Here is a 20,575-nt window from a genome sequence, read left to right on the forward strand (position 1 = left end):
ATGATCTGTGTGAGGTAGGTGCGAGCACATCCTTACAAGCTCTGTACTTTTAGCACATACTCTTGCTGCCACGCAAGTAATATCRATACGTTTAGGTGTAATATCTAATATGAACCAGGTGGGTCATATACATTATTTCGTAAGGAGCTTTGATTTTGTATGACTTACTCTGCATCTGTTGGCCYGGAAAGAATAACTTATCTGTCCTTTCCACTTTTATCTACAAACCAAAATCCATTTATTGTACAAATTCATAACGAAATTCTCTGAGGCCTTTATGTGCTGAAATCAGCAGATGAATCACTGAGCCCTGATACTCAAGCTTCTTCTACTAAGGCAAGGAAATCTTGCAAAATATCTCCTTTGTGTCACTCCACCTGCCCCCACAACACCTCAAACATTCTCATGTAACCCACAGAAACGAGTTCAGCAGAAGACACAGATCAAGATTAAAAGGTAGARTGGATTTTATTCATATACCATTGTATACAAAAAAAATGTGGGCCTGAAAATACATGTAATTTTTTTTCCACTTAATGCTGCTGTATGTTGTCAGAGTGGGGTAAAAAGATCTCACAGAAATAAGAATAAGACCTATGAGGACAATCTAATTTCTATTACAGGAAGGCATGAGTCCTTTGAAGTCACTGGTGTTACATACACTTACATTGTTCTTTTAAAAATTCACATTTATAGCTGAAACAAATGTTTGGTAAATGAGTTCAGATTGCAAGCATATTGAGTTGACAAAGATAACATAAATTTGCGCTAAAGCAGCTCAGTCACGAGCTATGTGCAAAACCAGATAGTCTACAATCCTTTTCCAAATTTCTGTTTCTGGACAAGTTTGTTTACAGCTTTTAACAGCTGCTCTTTGTTTTTTTGATTTTTGAAGTTTATGATACTGTATACTGTAAAACACCATGATCACATTTTTCTCAGTCTTTTCTCATGGATCGCCCTCAGTATCTCATAGAAATGAGCAATGTTTTTTAAGTTTTCTTCCTCTGAACAATCCTATTTAATACATGTGTTTATTGATGCATTTCTGTTACTGAAAGAGAAATGGGATATAATAATACCATATATAATAATAATTGTGCACCATCTGGGAAGAGTACAGGCAGTGGGTTTCTTTTGCTTACAGCTGCACAGCCTAGTGAAGTTTAGGCTCCCACTTTGCAACTCGAAGCCTTTGCTTGATGCTAGAAATCCTCAGAAACAACAAAAGATGGACAGAGAAAGGCAGCCTGCCCTCGGAGACAGGCCTAGACAAGTCTGGCATCTGTTTTGAAAAAGTCTTTATAGTGCCTGTGCGGTYTCCAATAAAAGCTAGGAATCTGGCAGAGGTCTGAGGACTAGTGAAATATAAGCATACCGAATACTTCTTGTAATTTATAATGTGTGGAAAAGTTTAGACCTCCAAAGATTTTATAAATGTTCACCAGCCTCATGAGAAAAAAGTCATAAGAAACCAAAATACAGTAGCTTCTTGTTAAGGTCGCTGAGAAGTAGAAAATGGTCATATCCAGGGAGGACTCAGACCACCAGAAGAATCAGCTCCAGCTCTAAGTCTAAGGTCCAGGGACCTCAGAGGAGTGCAGATGGGATGAAGAGAGGAGAGAATTTAGCTAGGAAGAAAACAGAACTGCAGGGGAGCAGGGCTGCCCCTCAAAACCAGGTCTATCGGTTCCCCAGCTAGCTAGATTTCTACGCACAAGCAGGACAGGGCTTGTCACTGCAAGTTAGACTGTGCTTTATGCTTCTGTCTTGCGTGTTACTTTTTTTTCTCAGTCTACATGTATATTCCAATCTGGACCTACAGCATCAGTAAATTAACCTTTCTTTTGCTATATGTTAAAAAGACTACCTATTATCATGTCTGCACTGTATCAGTAATTGAGGATACAGTCTTTCCATGGAGCAACAGGGAGACTTGCCTCAGCAGCTCCAGATCAYAGTGGTGCCAAGGGGAAAATACAGCTTCAAAAGTCAATTCCCCAGAGGGCCAAAGACACATTTTCACCATGCAGTGAGCAGGCAGTGCTTTATTCCTATGTTGAAATACTCCCAGACATGTTAAAGCGCCTAATGCTCCTCTTTTGACCTTATGATCTCCTAATTATGTCTGACTGATGAGAATACTTGTATTTATAGTGAACCTGACCACATCTTGAGGGCCAAAGCAGAAAGCTTATTTGCATTGGCCACATACAAATTGTCAGGCAAATAGGCTGATGTCAGCAAGCAACCTCAGCTCTGCTCACATGGAGATATGACCTAAAGAATAGGCGATTCTTGCATTACCAGCTATTCCATTTGCATGGGCTAAGGTAGCTGGAGCCTTGAAGTTCCTAAAAAACCATCTGACATCATCTGTTGTAATGTCAAAAAGAGCTTATAGGTAGCCTTGTAGAACATCTCAGAGCCTTGGCAGGTCCTGGTCCAAGACCCTGGTAGCACATTTGTGTTAAGAGCATTCTCACAGAAGGCAAAAGTGTAGTCCATAAGCCTTGCTCTTCATCTGCAGGCCTTACAGAGCACTCATAGACCTACAATTCAGAAGGGTGCAGAGACTCTTTTAAGAACAAGACATCCCCAATGAGTTAAAGAAAGTAAGCAAGAAGATTTAATCAATGCTACCATCTGGTTATTTGTCTCCCAGGCAAGGAGAAGGTGGAAGATGCTCTTTCTGCCCATTAGCTGGAGCAATTCCAAGATGAGGAATCCTACAGAGCTTCTGACTTAGATGCTGAGCCCAAACATGTGTTTGTTCTGATGCTTATAAAGAGCTGTTTGTTTATGAAAGAAAACAAAGTAGTTAAACCCTTCAGAACAATGACCAGCCACCTCCATATGCCACAATTCATAATAAGTGGAGTAAGAATTTATTGCTGTCTTTCAGCTAGGAGCTGCTGGATCTGATTATGTTAACTCAGCCTGTAACCCTCGTGTTTCCATGTCTGGTTCCTTGTAAGAGCAACCTACCTGAGTCAGTGGTATGTGATGTCACTGTGACACTCACAAAGTGCAAACAGGATGGTACTACTAAGCGTCTGAGGAGTCTATCTGACTGGGTTAGGGGTCTATGTGGGGTTAGAGGAATTTTGTAGGGCTTCACRTGAGGATCTCTGTCTCTCCTTTCCAACTCTAATCCTTCTCCCCCACCAGTCTGATCTCAGGACACATCTTGGGAGATCCCAGTCCACTCCACAGTGGAGGCTGTACTGTGAAGTGCTTTAGCAGTGTACCAACAGCATAGCCAGGTAAATGYCATATTTTTTTCTCTTTTGCATGTGTAGAGCCTTTCTGACCACCACACTTTCAGGATCTGCAGCACTTTGATGAAGAGAGGGGAGGAAAAGCACCATTGGCTATGAGAAAGGGAGAAGGGCGTGTAGCCCGCCTGCAGTCTTTCCTTACTGCCTGGAGTCAGAAGGTGCAGAGATCATCAGACTTCCGCTGATAATTTTGGTGTCCAGCGATGTTGGGAAGAAGGATAAAGGTACTGTGGATACTATTGGTACTAACAAGATACTGTTGGAGTAGAAATATGTTGCCCATCACTATACAGTCTGAAGCAAGTGACTGATGCCAGGAGAGAAGGAAGGAACATGTAACTTTAGACAGTGCTGTTAAATCTTTATTTAGGCTGAGAACCAGTTTTTCTTAGTGAGACACTGCACTAATTCATATGAATCTTGAAAATGGCATGAGTTTCTTTTCTAGGAAWGCCCCAGCAGTGCAGCTCACTGTCATTTTTCATAAAGGCAGACAGTTTGATTAATTTCTAATGTACTGGCACAGTTTGGAGTTCAGTTGTGATAGCCCAGAACTAGAAGTTCACAGAAACAGCAAACTGGATCCCCTCTCTCTTGGAAATGTCTTTCCCTAGAGGGTAAGTTCTTTTTAAGTGAAATCTATTTATGCAACTCAAAAAAAAAAAAATGTTCTTAAATGAAAAATTTCTGTTCCTTCTCTGGAATTACTTTTCATGGAGAAATTTAAGCTGACTACAGCAAAATTACATCAAGTGGCTTAAATCCAGTCAGAATGCAATGCTTTAATAGAGAAAAACTGATTTTTCCTTTGATTTTGTTGATTTATAGACTATTTGTAGAYATTTTTCATCCTCATTGATAACAAGATGTTTTCGCAAAACTTTGTATGTTTTTTCAGCTAGAGAACAGAATCACAAAAACACAAAATCACAGAATAGCTGAGATCGGAAGGGATCTCTGGAGGTTTCTAGTCCAAACCCACTGCTCAAAGTGTGGTCAGTTCATGACTTATTTCTTATCTATAGTGAATAACTTTACTCAGAATGTGTCTTTTTATACAAATAAGTTAAATAGGAATAAGAAAAAAATCATATAAATAGGTTTATACAAAATTAAAGTACAAAGCAATCACCAAGCTTACACATGTATGRCTTCTTAAAACTTCTCCTTGAAGTTTTATTCATTACAGAAAGACTTCTTTTTTGAGGAGTGAAGATTTAAACATCTGGTGACAGCAGTGTTCATTGGTCAGCTCCCTCAGGTGTAGGAGCTGCAGTTTTCTGCTTCAGTATTTTCTGTTGTGCTTGAGATGCATAAAAATTATATTAGGCTGTGCATTGGTCTGCAGAAAATCACAGCATGTTGAAGGACTTGATCTAGTCTCTCAGTGAATGACATGGTAGTTACGTTAGCTATCTAGTTTGTCTAGGACAAAATGGCATAATATAGTATCAATGAATTCAATTTTAATTCTGCTCTAGGTCTAGGTTCTGTGGTTTAACCTAGAACTCAAAGTTTCCAATATGGAAGTGCTGGATTTAAATAGATCACTGAAACTTGCTATCCTTATTATCCTCCTTGGTTTGGGCATGTCATGAAAACACTAGAATTCTGCCATTGACTTCCCTGGGAATAGAAACTGACATTTTACAGCCTATTTTAGAGTCTTTGTCATCAAGAATTTTAGGGTGGCATGGGATCATTTCTAYAAAATCTATTGAAAAAATCTTCAAACGGAGAAAATGGATTGTTTGGATATCTGATATCTTTAATTCATTCAAACTATAATGCAAGGGGGCAGCCAGAATGTCAGCTAGTAGTGCTTGGGATCTCAAAATCCCGCTGCTGAGAYCATAATTCTAATTCTATTTATTAAGTTAGCCATGCTTTATAAAATAATATTGATGTATTGTTATTCAGTATCTCATCTTGTGGGTTTTTGAAACTTCCTTCATTTCAGTGTCAGATACATTCCAAATATACTGAAATAGGAAAAAATACAATAATTTCCCAGTGTTGGATGAATTTTCCTTTTCATGTAATGCTTTAACTTGTTCCTAATTCTATGCCATTATTYTAAGATAGTAGATTGTATAATACATTTTTAAAGGTAGCTGAAATTTTTAGAATGTTGTCAGCATTTACCTTTGTAAAGTCAGAAGTAACTGGAATGAAGCCAAAATTGTGTAATTTTTTTCTTCCTTTTAGTCATGTGACCTTTGTCATTTGTATCATTTGTTTTGCATACATTTTTCATAACACATTTATCTTCAGGCAGACCAGAAATGTTTTTCTAACACAATCATGATACAACAGACCGGAGTGGGGGCAGGTTTATGTAGAACTTTATTATACATGTAAAATAATATATTCTTGTTTCTTAGGGCAGGAGGAAGGAGTTTAGAGAGAGAGAAAATGTACAACCAAAAAGTATACAGGTGAGGTGACAGACTGGACTGAAAAACATTGAGGCCCAGGACACTGAAATACAACAATCAAGACAAGAAGAAGTCACAAAGAGGTTAAAGGAGGAAAAGAAAATTCTTCTGGTTGGTAAGACCGGAGAAGGAATTACATACCATCTGCTCTAGAGAGACTCAAATAGCTCACAGAAGATAGCTTGGTGTGTATCAATCTAAGGAATGAACTTCTGAATATGTTCCGGAGGTACAGTTTTAACAAACGCAGACATGAACTTCCTAGACTGAAAGTGATTTTCTGTTGAATACTAAGASGAATAATAATAGTTGGGGAGGATGGCAATGCTGGTCCTCCCTGTGGTCTGGTTGGCTGCAGAGACACTGATAAACGATGATGGACAGATTGTCATATCTATCTCTATYGTTAGGGGGAAAGCCACAGCTAAATAGATTTTTGGTATTAGCATTCAGTTAAGCGGCAAAATGAAAAAAAACTTTAGGACAGATGCCCCAAATATTACAGGAAAACAGGTTTTTACCACAGTTTAGGATCAAATGAAAAGTCACTTTGGCAAGTAAATAGTGTTCCCTTGAAGCAAATGTTAAAATAAAAAAAATGTATTTCACATGGCAGTTTGTCTTATTTCACCAAAGTATCTGAGAAGGCAAATGACCCTGGAAGAATGCCTTATTTGACTTAATGGTAATAGCAGAGAGTAGAAAAGGTTGTAGATCCTTGCAGAGGAGCTGTGGGCATACTTATTCCTCATTCTTTCATCCTAGAAGGAAAAAGAAGAATGAAACAACCAAGAAACTGAGTGAGAGAGGGAGATAAAAGAGCTGGCAGATAAAGCCTTGAGGTAGCAAATAATCCTCTGAGCAAGCATTGAACAGCTGCACACATGCTTTACATAGAGCCAAACCTAYGGTAACAAAGAAGCTGAAGGGAAATTGCCCATATTTTTAGTGGAAGTTTGTTGGACTGCAAATAGCATTTGAGAATAAYGTGTAACAGATGGTAGCTTAATAGGAAGGGAGGCAGGAGGAAATTTACAGTACAAAAAAATGTTTTATGAAAAATCAGAATTAAAAAAATATATATATATTGAAGGGGTTAGGGATAATTAGCCAATGATAAGCTAAGAAGTTATGGCCTGTCTGAGGTAACCAAGCATCTGTAGTGACTGGATATATTTTGTGCAAGGGATTAGAGAAGAGGTTATGCACTGAAAATATCATTTATGAGAAAAAGGATACAATGGATAAAATACATGCTGAGATAGAAGGCATTAGCACAAATGCAAGGTCAATGCACAGACAACCTGTAAAGAGCCAGAGGGAACCATACCAGAAGTACGTGTAGAACCCGGGGTCTGATTCGTGACAATGAGAAATTAGAAATCAGAAGAGCTGTATGGAGATTAGTTAAGGAAAAGGAACAAAATCTTATTTTCCCTACTTTCAAATTGCTAATGGAAAGAACCAGTGAGAAAAGGATGGTACTATAATTACAGAGAGGGTAAATACGCAAAAGGCAGACAGCTACATCCTACAGTTATATCGTACTGTAATAACCTACTCCCTAATACTACAGTAGTTTGGCTGCTGGGCACATATATAAGCACTGGAGGCCACAAAACCACTGAAGAGCTTGCAGCTTTAGTTTAGACTTGAGTCTTGATGGAGTTGTCAGGCCAGTATCTCCACCAATCTTACCTGTAGATACAGTCTCTAGAGGGAAGAGGATAAGTAATCAAGGTCTCSCATTTCCTACCAAAGTCTCCTTGGCACACAGCGATGATGTATGCTTAGGTAGGAAGATTTGCTGTTAGGGCAACTCAATTTGTACAATACAATAATCAGAATTAGTGGGCCAGAGAGGGCAACTCTAATCCAAGTCAAGGAACAAACTTAGAAGAGAACTTTAGTGAATGAACATCTAAGTATTAAACAGAAATGGAAATCTCTTGGCTGAGTGGATAGCCTRACAGAAGGGTTAGGCTTTAGTAAAAGAAAGAGTATGTGGGAATTTGGTGCTGAATCAAAACAGTGGTAAGAAGTATTGTAATGTGTAATTCTTAAGGTCCCCAAAGAAAAGCTAAGTGTTATTAAGCTACAGTGACATTATCCAACCATGAGAGCCCCCAACTTGAAATTCATAACYGAACAGCACCTATGCTCCATATGCAATACATGAGAAGAGTAACGTAGCATYCGTGGAAACCAAACCCTTGAGCAAGAGACAATACGTATCTCATAGAAAATGCCAGGGGAAGAAATGTTTCTTAAATATTGCACGTGAATGGGTATATCATGCCTAGGCTAGAAGAACAGCTCCTTGAATTCAGGGCTCACAGCTCTGATCTTTCTCCCAAAGCCTTACKGAGGTGGTTTCAGGCCACAGAAATGGAGAATAGGAACTCCTGTTTTAAGTCAGAGCCTAGAGATTAGAGCAGTTAAATAAGATGCAAYAGCCTAACTCACCTTCCTTCTGTAAAAGACAGCTTAAAGATATTCTGGAGAAGAATGGATACTATAAAAAAAGAAATGGATGAAACACACAAATCTTGTGCAAAAGAGGCCTATTTTTTTTTAATTTATATAGATGGAAATAAGAAATATCTGGGAGGCTATTTATCTGGCAAAGAAAAACATAATTAAATTTACTAGACTTAGCWTAGAAGCAGCAAGAATCAATGAGCTACTGTTAAACAAAAAAGAAAAAAGAAGCATTTTCGTAAAATGGATTCCTTCTGTCTGAAACTAAGAATATTTTCCTGCATCTGTTATATTTGATTCAACAAGGAGTTATTTAGCTGAAGACAGAAGGAAACTAGTAAGCCCCAGTGTGTATTATTAATATGTAACTCATGCATTTTAATGGGTCTGTATTTGCTTCATTGCATCTACAAAACTCCTGTTAATAGTAAGTAATGTTGTGCTAATGGGGATAGTGCAAGCACATTGAAGGCGATATATACCTCCAAGGAAAAGAGATTCAAGAATGACATGGTGGAGATATTATAGCCTTAGTTTAATGATGTTAGACTCCCATATCTTCTTCAAAAATGATCTAGAAGTAACTTGTCCCCATTAGAATATATTAAAATGCCAAATAGAAGATTACTGTAGTAGTATGATTTACTGTACTATTCTGAAAATAACTWGAAAGTGGTCTTTATTAACATATCAACATCTTCTCAGTACTGCCTTAGAATTACTAACATAGTTACTGAAAACTTATTCCTRCTACTTTTTGCTCCTTCTGGCTCCTTGCACAGATCCTTAGCAGACAAGCAGATTAGGTGGATTTCAGTTTGCCTTGAGTATCTTCAGCAGAACTGTTGTGAGCAATGCACAGTTATCACTGACACCCTAATCTGGGCTGCTGAACGTTTGTAAATGGTGGTGATGAGCTGGACAACGTATGAAAATAAAGCTTGGCCTGGGGCTGAAGTTCACTGTAAATTAAGTAAAAAAAAAGAAGAATCTTTAAGCAGCTTGCCTCTATATGTCAACAGTAAAACTAGCTAAACTGTCAAAATAGATTGCTTTCTATAGAAAGCTTAGACTTTCCTGTGAGAAATATGTTCACTAATAAAAATTAAGACTTATTCATGAATTTGATCATGGGAATGATCTCATTTGTTAACCTGAACTGGGCCTTTCAGTCCACCAAATCTCTGCGGTTTAGCAAAAGGGGAATTACATACCACATTTTCCACAATAGTGGAAATAGTGGAAATAGTGGAAAAATTACATTTTCCACAATAGTGGAAAAACTCTCCTGGCTTTATAATAGAAAATAAAGCACTGTCAAGCACTTTTCGGTGTCCAAAGTATATTAAGCTATTTACATTCCTTACAGTTAATGACTTCTAATCTCAAACAAAAAGTGCTCATTTCTAAATAAATGTGGGTCTGCCTATCCACATAATATGTAAATGGGAAGAAAATGTTATGAAAGCTGTATATGTCAAGGGGCACCTGAATGCTAGTCAGCTCAGCATAGGCCAGCTGTGGCCACTTCTTCTGGAGTTGAGTCTTCCTTTGCTTTTTTCTTTCTGCTAGGCAATGCTGCAGACTAAGTGACTCATCTAAACCCCTATTGCGTGTTCCTTTTATAAGTAATTTTCCCTTTTATCTTCAATTTGTTTGTTTTGCTACATTGTATTTTGTTTTATGTAACGCTAGAAAAAAATGCTTTAAGGCGCTTGGACTGCAAATTTCTAGCATGGAAAGAAAGGATCATGGTTTCTTTGTCTGATCTTCATGGTCAGATCATTAGTTGGACTATCTTAGCTTTCCTAAAGGATAAGTGCCTCAAGTAAAACTGATTTTGAYCTAAATGTTGAATAATGAAACATTCATATCAATCATCTTTTATATTCTTCAAAGACCAATAAATCAAAATCCTAAAGTTCTATATAGCCATCAGCTAGTAAAACTGTAAGATACTGAATGTAGTAAGAGTTACTTCCCATTCATGCCAAAAATGTTTTATGAGAATAATATATTATTGGTACTATGTCTACCTATAAGATACTCTAAAAAATGAGTGAGCCTGTATGTCCTGTGAAGTACATTTTCCTTTAATGCATAATATGACATGGAGTCCTTGTCAGGCTCTCTAAAGTGCTGGCTGGCTGGCTAAATGGTAGAATAAAAAGACCAGGGAATTGGAACTCTTTATAGTCTCCTTTCTTCTTGGTCACTTAAGAGACTTAAGATTTCAATTTCATAGCTATATCACTGACTCAATCCTTTCCAATCACTTTCTCCCGCCTGAATTGTGTTGTCTCTTCTGAATTCTTTCCTATTGTTAAGTGGCCACATCAGCCAGGTTTACTGGATGAGGCCTTCAGGTGCTTGGTGMTCTCTCCGCTGCTTTCCTTCTTTATCATAGCTGTTTCTAGTTTGTTTGTTGCTTTTAGCTGTTGACAATTATATCTTAAAAAATGATGTCCCCATATGCATGTCTAAATGGAGAGCAGCTTGCTAAAACTCTAATGTGAGCTCTACATTCAGAGTTTCCTAATGTTCATGCTCACTCACTGTACTTTGTTACTGCAGGTGCAGATTTACTGAGCAACGAGTGCATGACTGCATGCAGCAGAAGGGTGGGAGCCCTGGTAGGAGCAGAAGGCAAGAGATGGAGGGATAAGAGATCTCTGTCCTGATCCCTGCTCCTCAGCCTGTACTTGGGTTCCTGGCACAACACCCACCCCAGTCCAGAGCACAGCTGCATCCCAGTTTGCATTCTGCTGCTGGAGGAGAGGAGAGGGCACTCCCTGTTAGCCCTGTCTCAATTTCTATACACAAATAAGAGAAAGGGAAAGGGGGAATACTTTAGAAAGTATCTTTCTGTCTCAGCATCTCAAGCATTACAGATGAAGCTACCTTTACCTTACCTATACCTGGGCTCTCAGGTAGAAGCTAAGGTGTTGGACTACCTTCTTCCATTTTGTGTGCACTACCAAAGTAAAGGATATCATATACTGAACAAACGCTCCTGGCCTAAAGGACAAAAGATAGGAGACGAAACTAGATTGGAAAAAATGTAAAACAAATCATATTAACATGGTGAAGTCTGCAGCGTTGGATGCACAGTTTGATTTCTGCCTCTCCTCTAGATTTCTTATGTAACCCTAGGCACATGAGTTATCAGCTCTTGTGTTTCACTAGCTATGAAGGGGGAAACAGTCCCTTCTCCGGTGATAAAGGATTATGTAAAGATACACATTTGAAAGGTAAGCTTTTCAGCTTTTCAAGAGGAAGAGGGGCCTTCAAATACCGAGGACAATGCTGTTAAAATAAAATATTCAAACAAAATAAATAAAGGAGAATAAAAACAGAGACAGAAGCCAGGCCTTTAGAAATGTATCTTTAACTTTAAGACATAAAATATTGTAATTTTAGAAGTAGTCTCTGTCTAGGAATTATTTCTCTATGGCATAGACACAAGATTATTGTTGAAGAGTGTCTTTCAGTCTTCCAGTACATTAAGATAAAGCACTACAGTTTACATATCCAATTGGCATTTTTTTTCATTTTAAAAGCATCAGAGCACCAAGAAAGTATTTTAAAATGACATGCATTGACTTATATATTGGTACTAAGATTTCYTCTATACCGCCTGCAAGCAAAAATCACAGAACTAAGGTGTTTCCATAGCAACTGCATTTTAATAAGATGAAATTTCCAGTTTGATAGAGCTGAACAACTAATAATGTCAGCTTCCAATGYTGCAGAAGCTTGGATGTCAGGAAGGGTCAGTATAAAACATGGGGCTAAAATTGATTCTTTGCGACATTCATCTTTATTGCCAGCATAATTCTGGGAAAAGACAGTAAATAATRTGATTAAAACTAATCTTATTTCCACACACACCTCATATCATAGAACATCAACATTCAAAATGCATCAGTTTAAAGTTTATTCTTATATTTATGTGAGATGCACCATACTGTCACTGCAAGCCCACTTTTCACTCCTGAGTTTTTAGTAGACAATACTTCCCGAGAGAATTCCAGGCACAGTTTTTCCTGTTACTCTCATGGACACCCACTGACAGTCAATGTATACGGATGTTTGTCACTCAGGACATCAAAACTCAGCACACAATTTCTACGGAAAAATCACAGCCTGTTTAAGGTCAAGAATTGAATTCAAATGTTTGGTTTTTGTTTTTTAAGAACCCAAAAATCATGAAGTGGGGCCTGACTTCTAAAGTCAGTGGGAGCTCTTTCAAAGGCTAAACAGCTCTTCGATTTCCTCTTCAGTTTCTGTCTCTGCGGCTCTGGCCTAGCAAAAGCTTTTMTGAAGGTTTCGGTGGCTTTGGACTGGAGCAACTTGGTGAAAAGTGGAGCTCAAGAACCACTGATCTCCATGACATGAAACCTCTTTCCTAAGTTAATAGTATGGTGAATTGCCTATCAGTTAAGGATATTATTCAGCACCACTGTGATGCTGATTTTCTTCAGAAAGTAATTCTAGAATGAATTCTTGTCACAATATGAAGCTGTTCTATTTCTCCACAAAATAGAAGTAAAATGAAAGTAAAAATTACCAATATACTTTTCCAAAGAAAATCTTTTTGAGAAGATAYGTTTTTAAGGAAAACATCAAAATTCAAGATGCTTACAATAGAATGGGAGCTGGTAACATGGGAACTTGTGTTGAAAKTTTTGTTTAGGAGGTCATTTTTCCCTTGGGTTTGTCATCAGCTATAGGACTACGTTCATATTAATGTATAATCATGCTATTCCCTGGCCTAGAGGACAACTACCATGAAAAGCCCTACATGCATACCATAAGATCTCATTAGAATGGGTGAGCATTCCCAGATTCCCTGCTGGGAATGACTCTCTYTATTTCCTGAGCCATGCTTGTCAAGGCATGGTTGGTTTGGGCTAAAACAGTGCCATCCTAATGCTATTAACARTGGAGTTTAGCACTGTTTAATTTGCTAATATAGAAGTAGCCTCCGTGACCACAACTGAGCCAAAGGTTCTCCAAATGTTTAAAATATGTAAAACRCTGCGGAGAACTAGAAATTTCAGATTATACTTTTCTTTCATATCTGTCTGAGAGAAAATATTTTAATGTATTGTTTCAAACAAAGAGTAAACAATGGCCAAACCTCTGGGTTTTGTTAGTGATGTGTGTTACAGCCTAAAGATTATATAGCTCTCCTTATAAACTGTAAATGAATGAAATATATCCTATTGTAGGGTAGTGTGTATTTAGCATCTACTGAATATAATTGCTAGGTAGCATTTTCATAAATTTAACATAGCTTTTATGGCAATCACAATTTAACTTCAAATAAAGTGCCTTTAGATTAGAGTTAAGGGGGTTTGAAAATTTCATTAAATGAAAGTAGATGTATATATATGTCATACATCTACAGTGAAAAATCCTTGTAGGTCATTTTTGTCTATGTCTATGCAGTTTTTGATGATAATTTTAGTCTTTTGTATACAAATCTCTAATTTAAACCCTTAATGTAAATTACAGAATGATTATATCATACAAATATACTATGATAGTGTATACAAATTAAGCAGCATCAAAATATTCCTGTTTAACCCTATTCAGGGTTAAACCCTATTTTCTCTATATTTTCRTTAGTTCTTATGAAGTACATTTCCTTGTCCACATAGTGACTATTACTCATATTGTACACAATTCATCAAAAAATTTCCTATTAAGACAGGAATATGATTAATGATGAGAGCATATATTTATAAAAACATATAAATAAAAGTATTAACATAATGAAAGCAGAATGTCTTGAATAATTAATGTGTTATCTTGTTAGATTTCTTTAAAATTACATTGTTTTACATGCAGAGGCACAGATGCAATTAATTCAGTAGAACTCTATGTGGCTTAAGTTGTCATGAATTTGGCCCCAGAGGTTTTGTTTGTCTTTTCTTTAGATTTCCCATGAATGGTGATTTCAGACTGTTTATATTTGTAGTACATGTGTGTGTGCCGAGATGGGGGATAAGAGGCGAAGCTGCAGACTGGGCAGTAGCAAGGATGGAGCGTCAAGCAGAAGCCACAGAAAATATTTAGCTAAAAGATGTCAGTGTCAGCTTTAAACCAACCTCATCCTGTAATTATCTTTCAAGCTGTGCTACTCTCTCATTCTCCCTCTTGGTGGTTATGAAAGGTGTCAGAGTGACTGAACTGGAGATGCTGATCCTGTGTTCATGCACAGATATTAGTGCAACTGATGACTGCACAACACCATTTAAGGAGACATACACAGGCATAAACAGACAAATTGTCTTTTGAGATGGCAGAGTCATTTAATCTAAAAGCCTCTGGCCTTCTCTTAGTGTGCCTGTTACCAATTTCTGTAACATTTTTGTAATATCAACATTAACCACTAGAAACTGTGGTTGGCAGCAATTATTTGGAAAGGTTGGCAAATAGATTTTAGGTGGTAGCATCTTGATATTCTAGAAATGATCAGTGCTTCTTGTTTTGATAGAAAAGTCATTTTTATTTTCTTGTTCAAATATATTATTCCGAAGTGATATCCAAGACTTAAGGCCTAACATTCCCGCCTCCTCAGGCTTGTGGGGATAAAAAACGTGAGCCAGGAGCTGGCAYTCTCAAGCCAGTTTTTAGAAAGCTGCAGCACAGACGTGCTGTAACAGTTCTACCTAGCGACGCCAGCCACCGTGCAGAAGGGCAGCGCAGCTCCTGGCGGCCCTGCCCAGGGGTCCCTCACMGCATCCTCCCTGCAGGAGCACCGTGCCCCGAAACTATCCCAGCTGCAAGAGCTAGGACAGTCTGCTTTCGCCCCTCGTTGCCTACGAGCCGCCCCACTGTACTCGTGGGCTCCTTAGTGCCCCAGCCTTGCTATTAAGAAGAAATCTTCCTTGATGCAGAAGTGAAACGTTTTTGGCCCCTACTGTGCACAAAAGTCAGGAGAGTGCTCAAAAAAGGAACTGTAACACTAGGACGTACCAGTCTTCTCCTTAACTGTAATATAATCTAGATTATTGTGCTCTGATCGATGGCATCACTTAACCAAGAGGAAAATGTGCAGTGTGTGAAGAGTTAGAAGTAATATGGCGTTAAGTAGCAAATGTGACTTATGAATGCRCAGTATAACAGCCTTCATTGGGTTTAGAGAACGCGAAAGGAAAGAGATGGTCCCAGTCCCATAAATCTAATAAGCTAGGAATGAGGAGAGGCAATAGCCTGATGTTGTGGATGGAAAAATATAGGCTAAATGTGAAATGATCATGAGCAGTATGCTCAGGACACGGATCTTTCCAAGGAACAAGGTTCAAAAAGTGATGCCGAGGAGGGGCAGAATAAGTCTCTTAACCACAACCTTACATGACGTTTACAAGTGGGTTAAAATTATCCAACCTTTATAATTTCTGTTTCTTTCCTAAGTCCCCAATATTAAAGCTGTTATAACAGCTAAGCAGGCTGTACTTTAATTTGAAAAATGTTTTAATTCTAAATAGAAGACCCAATTTTAAATCATATGATAATATGGAAGYAATTAGAAGTGTATCATGTTCACTGGGTCTCCTCCTAATTACAATATTTGCATAAAAATATTAAGCAAGCTGCTGGATAGAGAATTATATGCAATTGTGCTTTGCAGAATGTATTAACTTACTGAACTTCAAAATAGCCTGCAGTACAGATGCAGGAAAACCTCACCATTTTGGATTTTAACTAATGCAAATAACTGAGTTCTCTCAACACTAACTTTGGTATTATCTGCAATGATCATCCTGAGAAATATCTGTTTACTGAAAGCACTTGAAAATAATTGCTTATTTTGTTTCATCTTACATCAAAAATTAATTTTCATTGGAAAAATCTGTAGCATAACTGAAGAATATGTTTCTGTAGTACAACAAACTTTCACTAGTCCAACCAGCAGTAGGACCACAGCGCACTCTAATTCGCAAAGTTCCATGGTATTTATTGCTCCCATTTGTGTAGCATGGGAAACCAGGACATGGCATTTAAAGAGCTTGCCTAATTATATGCAAATGTCTGCAGTAAAATCAGATGAGCTGCGAGGAGTTGTAAGCCCCTATCTCTGAGCTTCATCCACTAGACCACACTGCAATCARATTTCCAGATGTCATTGAATTTCAGTGACTCACAGAGAGAATCATAAAGGCTTTTAAGCATAAAGGTATATAGGTACCTGGATTGGCAAATTGCAGTATTAAAAAAAATAAAATAAAAGAAAAAAGTGTGAGATGGTCTGTTTCTTGAGGGGTCTAACCAGCTCTGCAGGTAACATGTACTCTCCACAGTCTCTTTGGACGACCTTGGTCCATGTGGTTGTTTACAGGCACTATGAGTTTGTTTCTATAATGGTGTGCTGATTCTTAGGAATCAGTCCCTCAAATGTAAACTGCGTACTGTTTTCTTCTATAAAGTAGTAACATCACAAAAAAATGTTCATATTAATGTAGTGTTCATGGACAGCGATGGGCTGACATTTATCATTATGGTATATATTTCACATAGCAACAGCTAATTCGGCAGGAGTTAGCGATAAGATTTGTAATGGGCAGCATGGGATATGTGTCACCCAGTAAGGCGTATTGAATGCAACAAGACTCAGTGAGTTTATTTTACATATTTTTTTGTTAGACATGTGATTGGGGAGTCATATCCATCACGGCCTGAGCTGCTTGTGGCCTCACAGCCTCTGGGGGCAGGACTGGGGAMAGAGCCAGTGCCTGTCGTGTTTGCTGTTCGCCACATGACAAGCTGGTTGGGTGACTGCCGGGTTGAAGTCTGAGTGAAGATTACTCAGAGCGTTCAGTTTCAAGGGTGAGAACAAACCTCGAGCTAAAATGACAGTATAAATAYACCAGCCAGAAGGTTTCATTTCAGCTCAAGGTTTTTAAGAGCCTATTACCCTCATGTTATTTTCAGAGAAAATGTCTGAGTCTACCAGAGACATAAGATTGCACTAAAAATGTTTAAGACTGGTAGGAATGGACTGAGGGAAATCTCAGTTTTTTGTATAACTGATCCACAGGTATTTGTATCAGTTGTTAGGGAGGAAGAATATACATTCTAGTTTTGTTTGACATAGAAACAATTTAATACTGGTTCTCTCAAGATGCAGTAAACTTATTCTCAGTAATATGCGTTCAAATGCTTAATATTTTAAACACACAATTCAATGAAAAATTCAAGTGATGTATTTTAGTAATTACAGGCAAGATTGTGAACAGGCATAACCAATGGGACATAAAGTATCTAATAGGCAGTTCAATTTATGGGCCTGTTGTGAGCTGAGCTTATATTTAATCTTTATTGTGATAAACAGTGCTCAAGGGGATGAGACATCTGTGCATAGGTGGAGTTTAATTTAGGAGMTTAACACTGCTGAAGATTTATAATCATAGGATTTTCTGACTGTTGGAAAGTTTTATACGTAGGCTATTGATCAAGCAGGAAGAATGATTTAGCAAACTATGCTGGTTCTTTCTATTGGCTTGAAAAAAGAAAATGAATGAAATGTGAGTTGGGATGTCTGCAARTTGTTTTACTTCACTCAGATTAGTATTTAATGACTATTAAGGGTATTTTTTCTGAGAACAAAATTTAAAATGAATTGAAAAAAACTGCCTGTGAATATAAAAGGCAACTTACTCATGAGGATAATCATTGCACTCATTTTTACTGGCATAAAAAGAAGAAATGTCCTAGCTTCAGAGAAGTTGTGTCTATCTGTTGTGAGGAAAAAAAATGAATTTCCATGTAAGGCTGYAAACTTTCTCCACATTTTGCTCGTGAAGTGAGCATTATAAGATGCCCATGAGAAAGGCCTTTCTCCAGGGAATCCTCCAGAGATACTGCTGGCACACCTTCCCTCCACTCCCTCTATTAAAACCTGAGCAATCCTAAAATCCTCCTGTGGTGCAGTAATGCACTAGTGAGAGTCCTCTATCCTGAATCTGTCACTCAACTCACATAGTGTCCCCTGCCTGTGTTCCCCCACATGGACTGACTCTTGGTTTTACCATGGACTCTCCCACTCCAATATTGGAGAAATCGCTGGAGAGCCCCCATTCAGACGCAGAGGGAATAAACACTCAGTATCGACCATAGTGTGCCTTATATTTATGTATCTGTCCCTGCCGGCAGTCCAAGCGTTGCCCCTGCCTCACCCTTACAGTTGCCGTAACTGCAGGATGACAGCGCTGCAGCCAAGGAGAGTGAAGGGGGAGGGCGAGAGCCAAGCAGGGGCTGCTCGCCTGCGGCTGCCAGGATGGCCCCAGACGGATGGTGGGGGGCAGTAGCTGCATTGCTTGCCCCTGGCAGTCCTTGAGGACTGGCCAGGGTTGGCACAAGGGGAAAATGTTACCCTGAAGGCAGCTGAATCACTTTACGGGCTCTGCCCTTTTCGTGCAGTAAGCAGCTCAGAAGCTACCCAGACGGTTAGAATCTGTTGACAGGCACTCGAGCCTTAAATAACAAGGTGTTGTCTTTGCAGCAATGAGTAAAAAATCTGGAAAGGGAGACTGGAGATTTGTGCGATGTGAAGGCAGTAGCACAGGGATCGATTACAACCCAAACTGAAAAGAGTTGGGAAATAACCCCTAGGGTAGAGCAATCAGCTTTGCAAGTGGCTAACAAATGCCATGTGCACTATGGTAAAGCCCCAGCTACAGTTACCCAGGTGAGAACAATAATAAGTGGACCCTCCTGGGACCCAGAGGTGTACCATGGTAAAATCTGGAGTACTTCATCTGACTTGGAGATTGATTGGATTCAAGGAGAACCAGCTGCTCCTCAGGTCCGACTTCTTGTGCAATTGAAGAGGGAGAGGTAAGGAGATGGGAACACAGTCAAACAATTTAGGGCATATACCCCAAAGGAACTGCATGAATTTCTAACTACTCTCCAGCAGCAGCCTGAGGAGTCTCTGTTAGCCTGGTTAGTGAGAGCATGGKATGCAGGCGCCAGATCATTTACTCTTTTAAGAGAGGAGYTGAATTTAATGAGCCCCTTATCAACTGGTGTTCAAGTACAGTATTACCTTACCCAATTAATTTCTGTGTGGGATGAGGCAGGAAACATTATTGAAGCTCCAACATTATATCAATGGTTGTGCACCGCTGTGGTAGATGCTTACCCATCCACAGGTGAAGTAGCCACTACTGTTGGAGGGTGGCGTACTTTGGGGGAAGGGATCAACGTGTTGCAGCAGCTGGGGTAGAGATCTGGTTAGCAGACGGATATGGACCAGGTGGTGTGGAAATAATGCAGTAGATGAAAACTCAATTATTAAAGGAGGCTTTAAGTGTCTTAAAGTCATTGCTTCTTGGCACAGTAATGCCTGCAACTGGGACAGTAATGGCTTTGGTAAAGTGTATAAGGGGTTTAGCACTTGTTGGATAACCAGATACTAAGGAGCGAGAGCGGTTTGGAATTCCAAGGTGAGAAAATAGGCAGGGACTACTAAGGAGTGGAAAGGTATYGAGGCAACAGATGTGAACTGATTTGCTGCGGGCAGGGGTATTACTTGATGAGATAAATGGTCTTTCTACTGCTGCCTTATTTAAGTGGTGGCAGCAGTTACCTGCTAATGAGCAATATTGAACTCATCCCCACTTGCTCCAGCTACAGCGTGGAAATTGCCAGCCGAAAGACAAAGAGGGGGAGGCAGGTCCCCCACAATGCGAGCATTAGTTGTAGCTTGCCATCAGGTGCCCTTATGTACCATTGGGAATTCACTAGCTCCCCRGAGGAGAAACCTGCTTTAGCAGATACTGGGGCAGAAGTTACTGCACTACAGTACAATCAATGTGTTACTAAGCAGAGATATTCAGAACCTACAGGGATTATTCGCCTTTGGAAAATGTCCTGCATTAATGCAGTTGCAATCCATTACTTTGCTTAGAGRGTATCCAAAATAAGACCCAGTGGATTTACTGGTTMCCCTCTCTGTGGTTCAAGCGAAGCAATGCAGAATTCCTGATGGGGAGAAAGAGATTCAGGAAATGATAGAAACTTTATTGCATACTCAAATAATATGCCCTGCCCTGTTGGCTTTTAATATTCATATTTGGCCTGTTCGGAAGCCTGATAGTTCATGSCGTTTGACTGTGGATTATAGGGAGCTAAATAAAATTGCCCCATCATTAGCGGCCATAGTACCTAACACAGTAACTCTGCTAAAAGAGCAGGGGAACATCTGCAGGAATGGAAGGCTATCTTTGATTTGGCAAATGCATTCTTCTCCATTGGTATATCCCCTCAATCACAAGATCAATTCACATTTACATGGGAGAAGCAATATGCGTTTCAAGTCTTTCCTCAAGGCTATAAACATAGACTCACCATTTGCCACCA

At 39.0% G+C, this 20,575-nt stretch overlaps 1 long non-coding RNA gene and 1 pseudogene across 1 annotated transcript in view; both read left to right on the forward strand.

Moving 5' to 3' along the window:
* The window catches only part of LOC146590586 (uncharacterized), an 89,743-nt gene extending 83,090 nt beyond the window's left edge, over positions 1-6,653 (forward strand). The window contains exons 2-3 of the long non-coding RNA XR_014896969.1: positions 3,303-3,505; positions 5,666-6,653. This is a non-coding gene — a long non-coding RNA (uncharacterized LOC146590586). The remainder of the gene's footprint in view (positions 1-3,302; positions 3,506-5,665) is intronic.
* An 11,758-nt stretch (positions 6,654-18,411) lies between these two features.
* On the forward strand, positions 18,412-19,986 carry LOC146590587 (uncharacterized; annotated as a pseudogene).
* Positions 19,987-20,575: the final 589 nt, after the last annotated feature.

The sequence above is a fragment of the Rhea americana genome, unplaced genomic scaffold (genome assembly GCF_003343005.1).
Source record: "Rhea americana isolate MKP2758 unplaced genomic scaffold, rheAme1 scaffold_40, whole genome shotgun sequence".
Classification (NCBI taxonomy): domain Eukaryota; kingdom Metazoa; phylum Chordata; class Aves; order Rheiformes; family Rheidae; genus Rhea; species Rhea americana.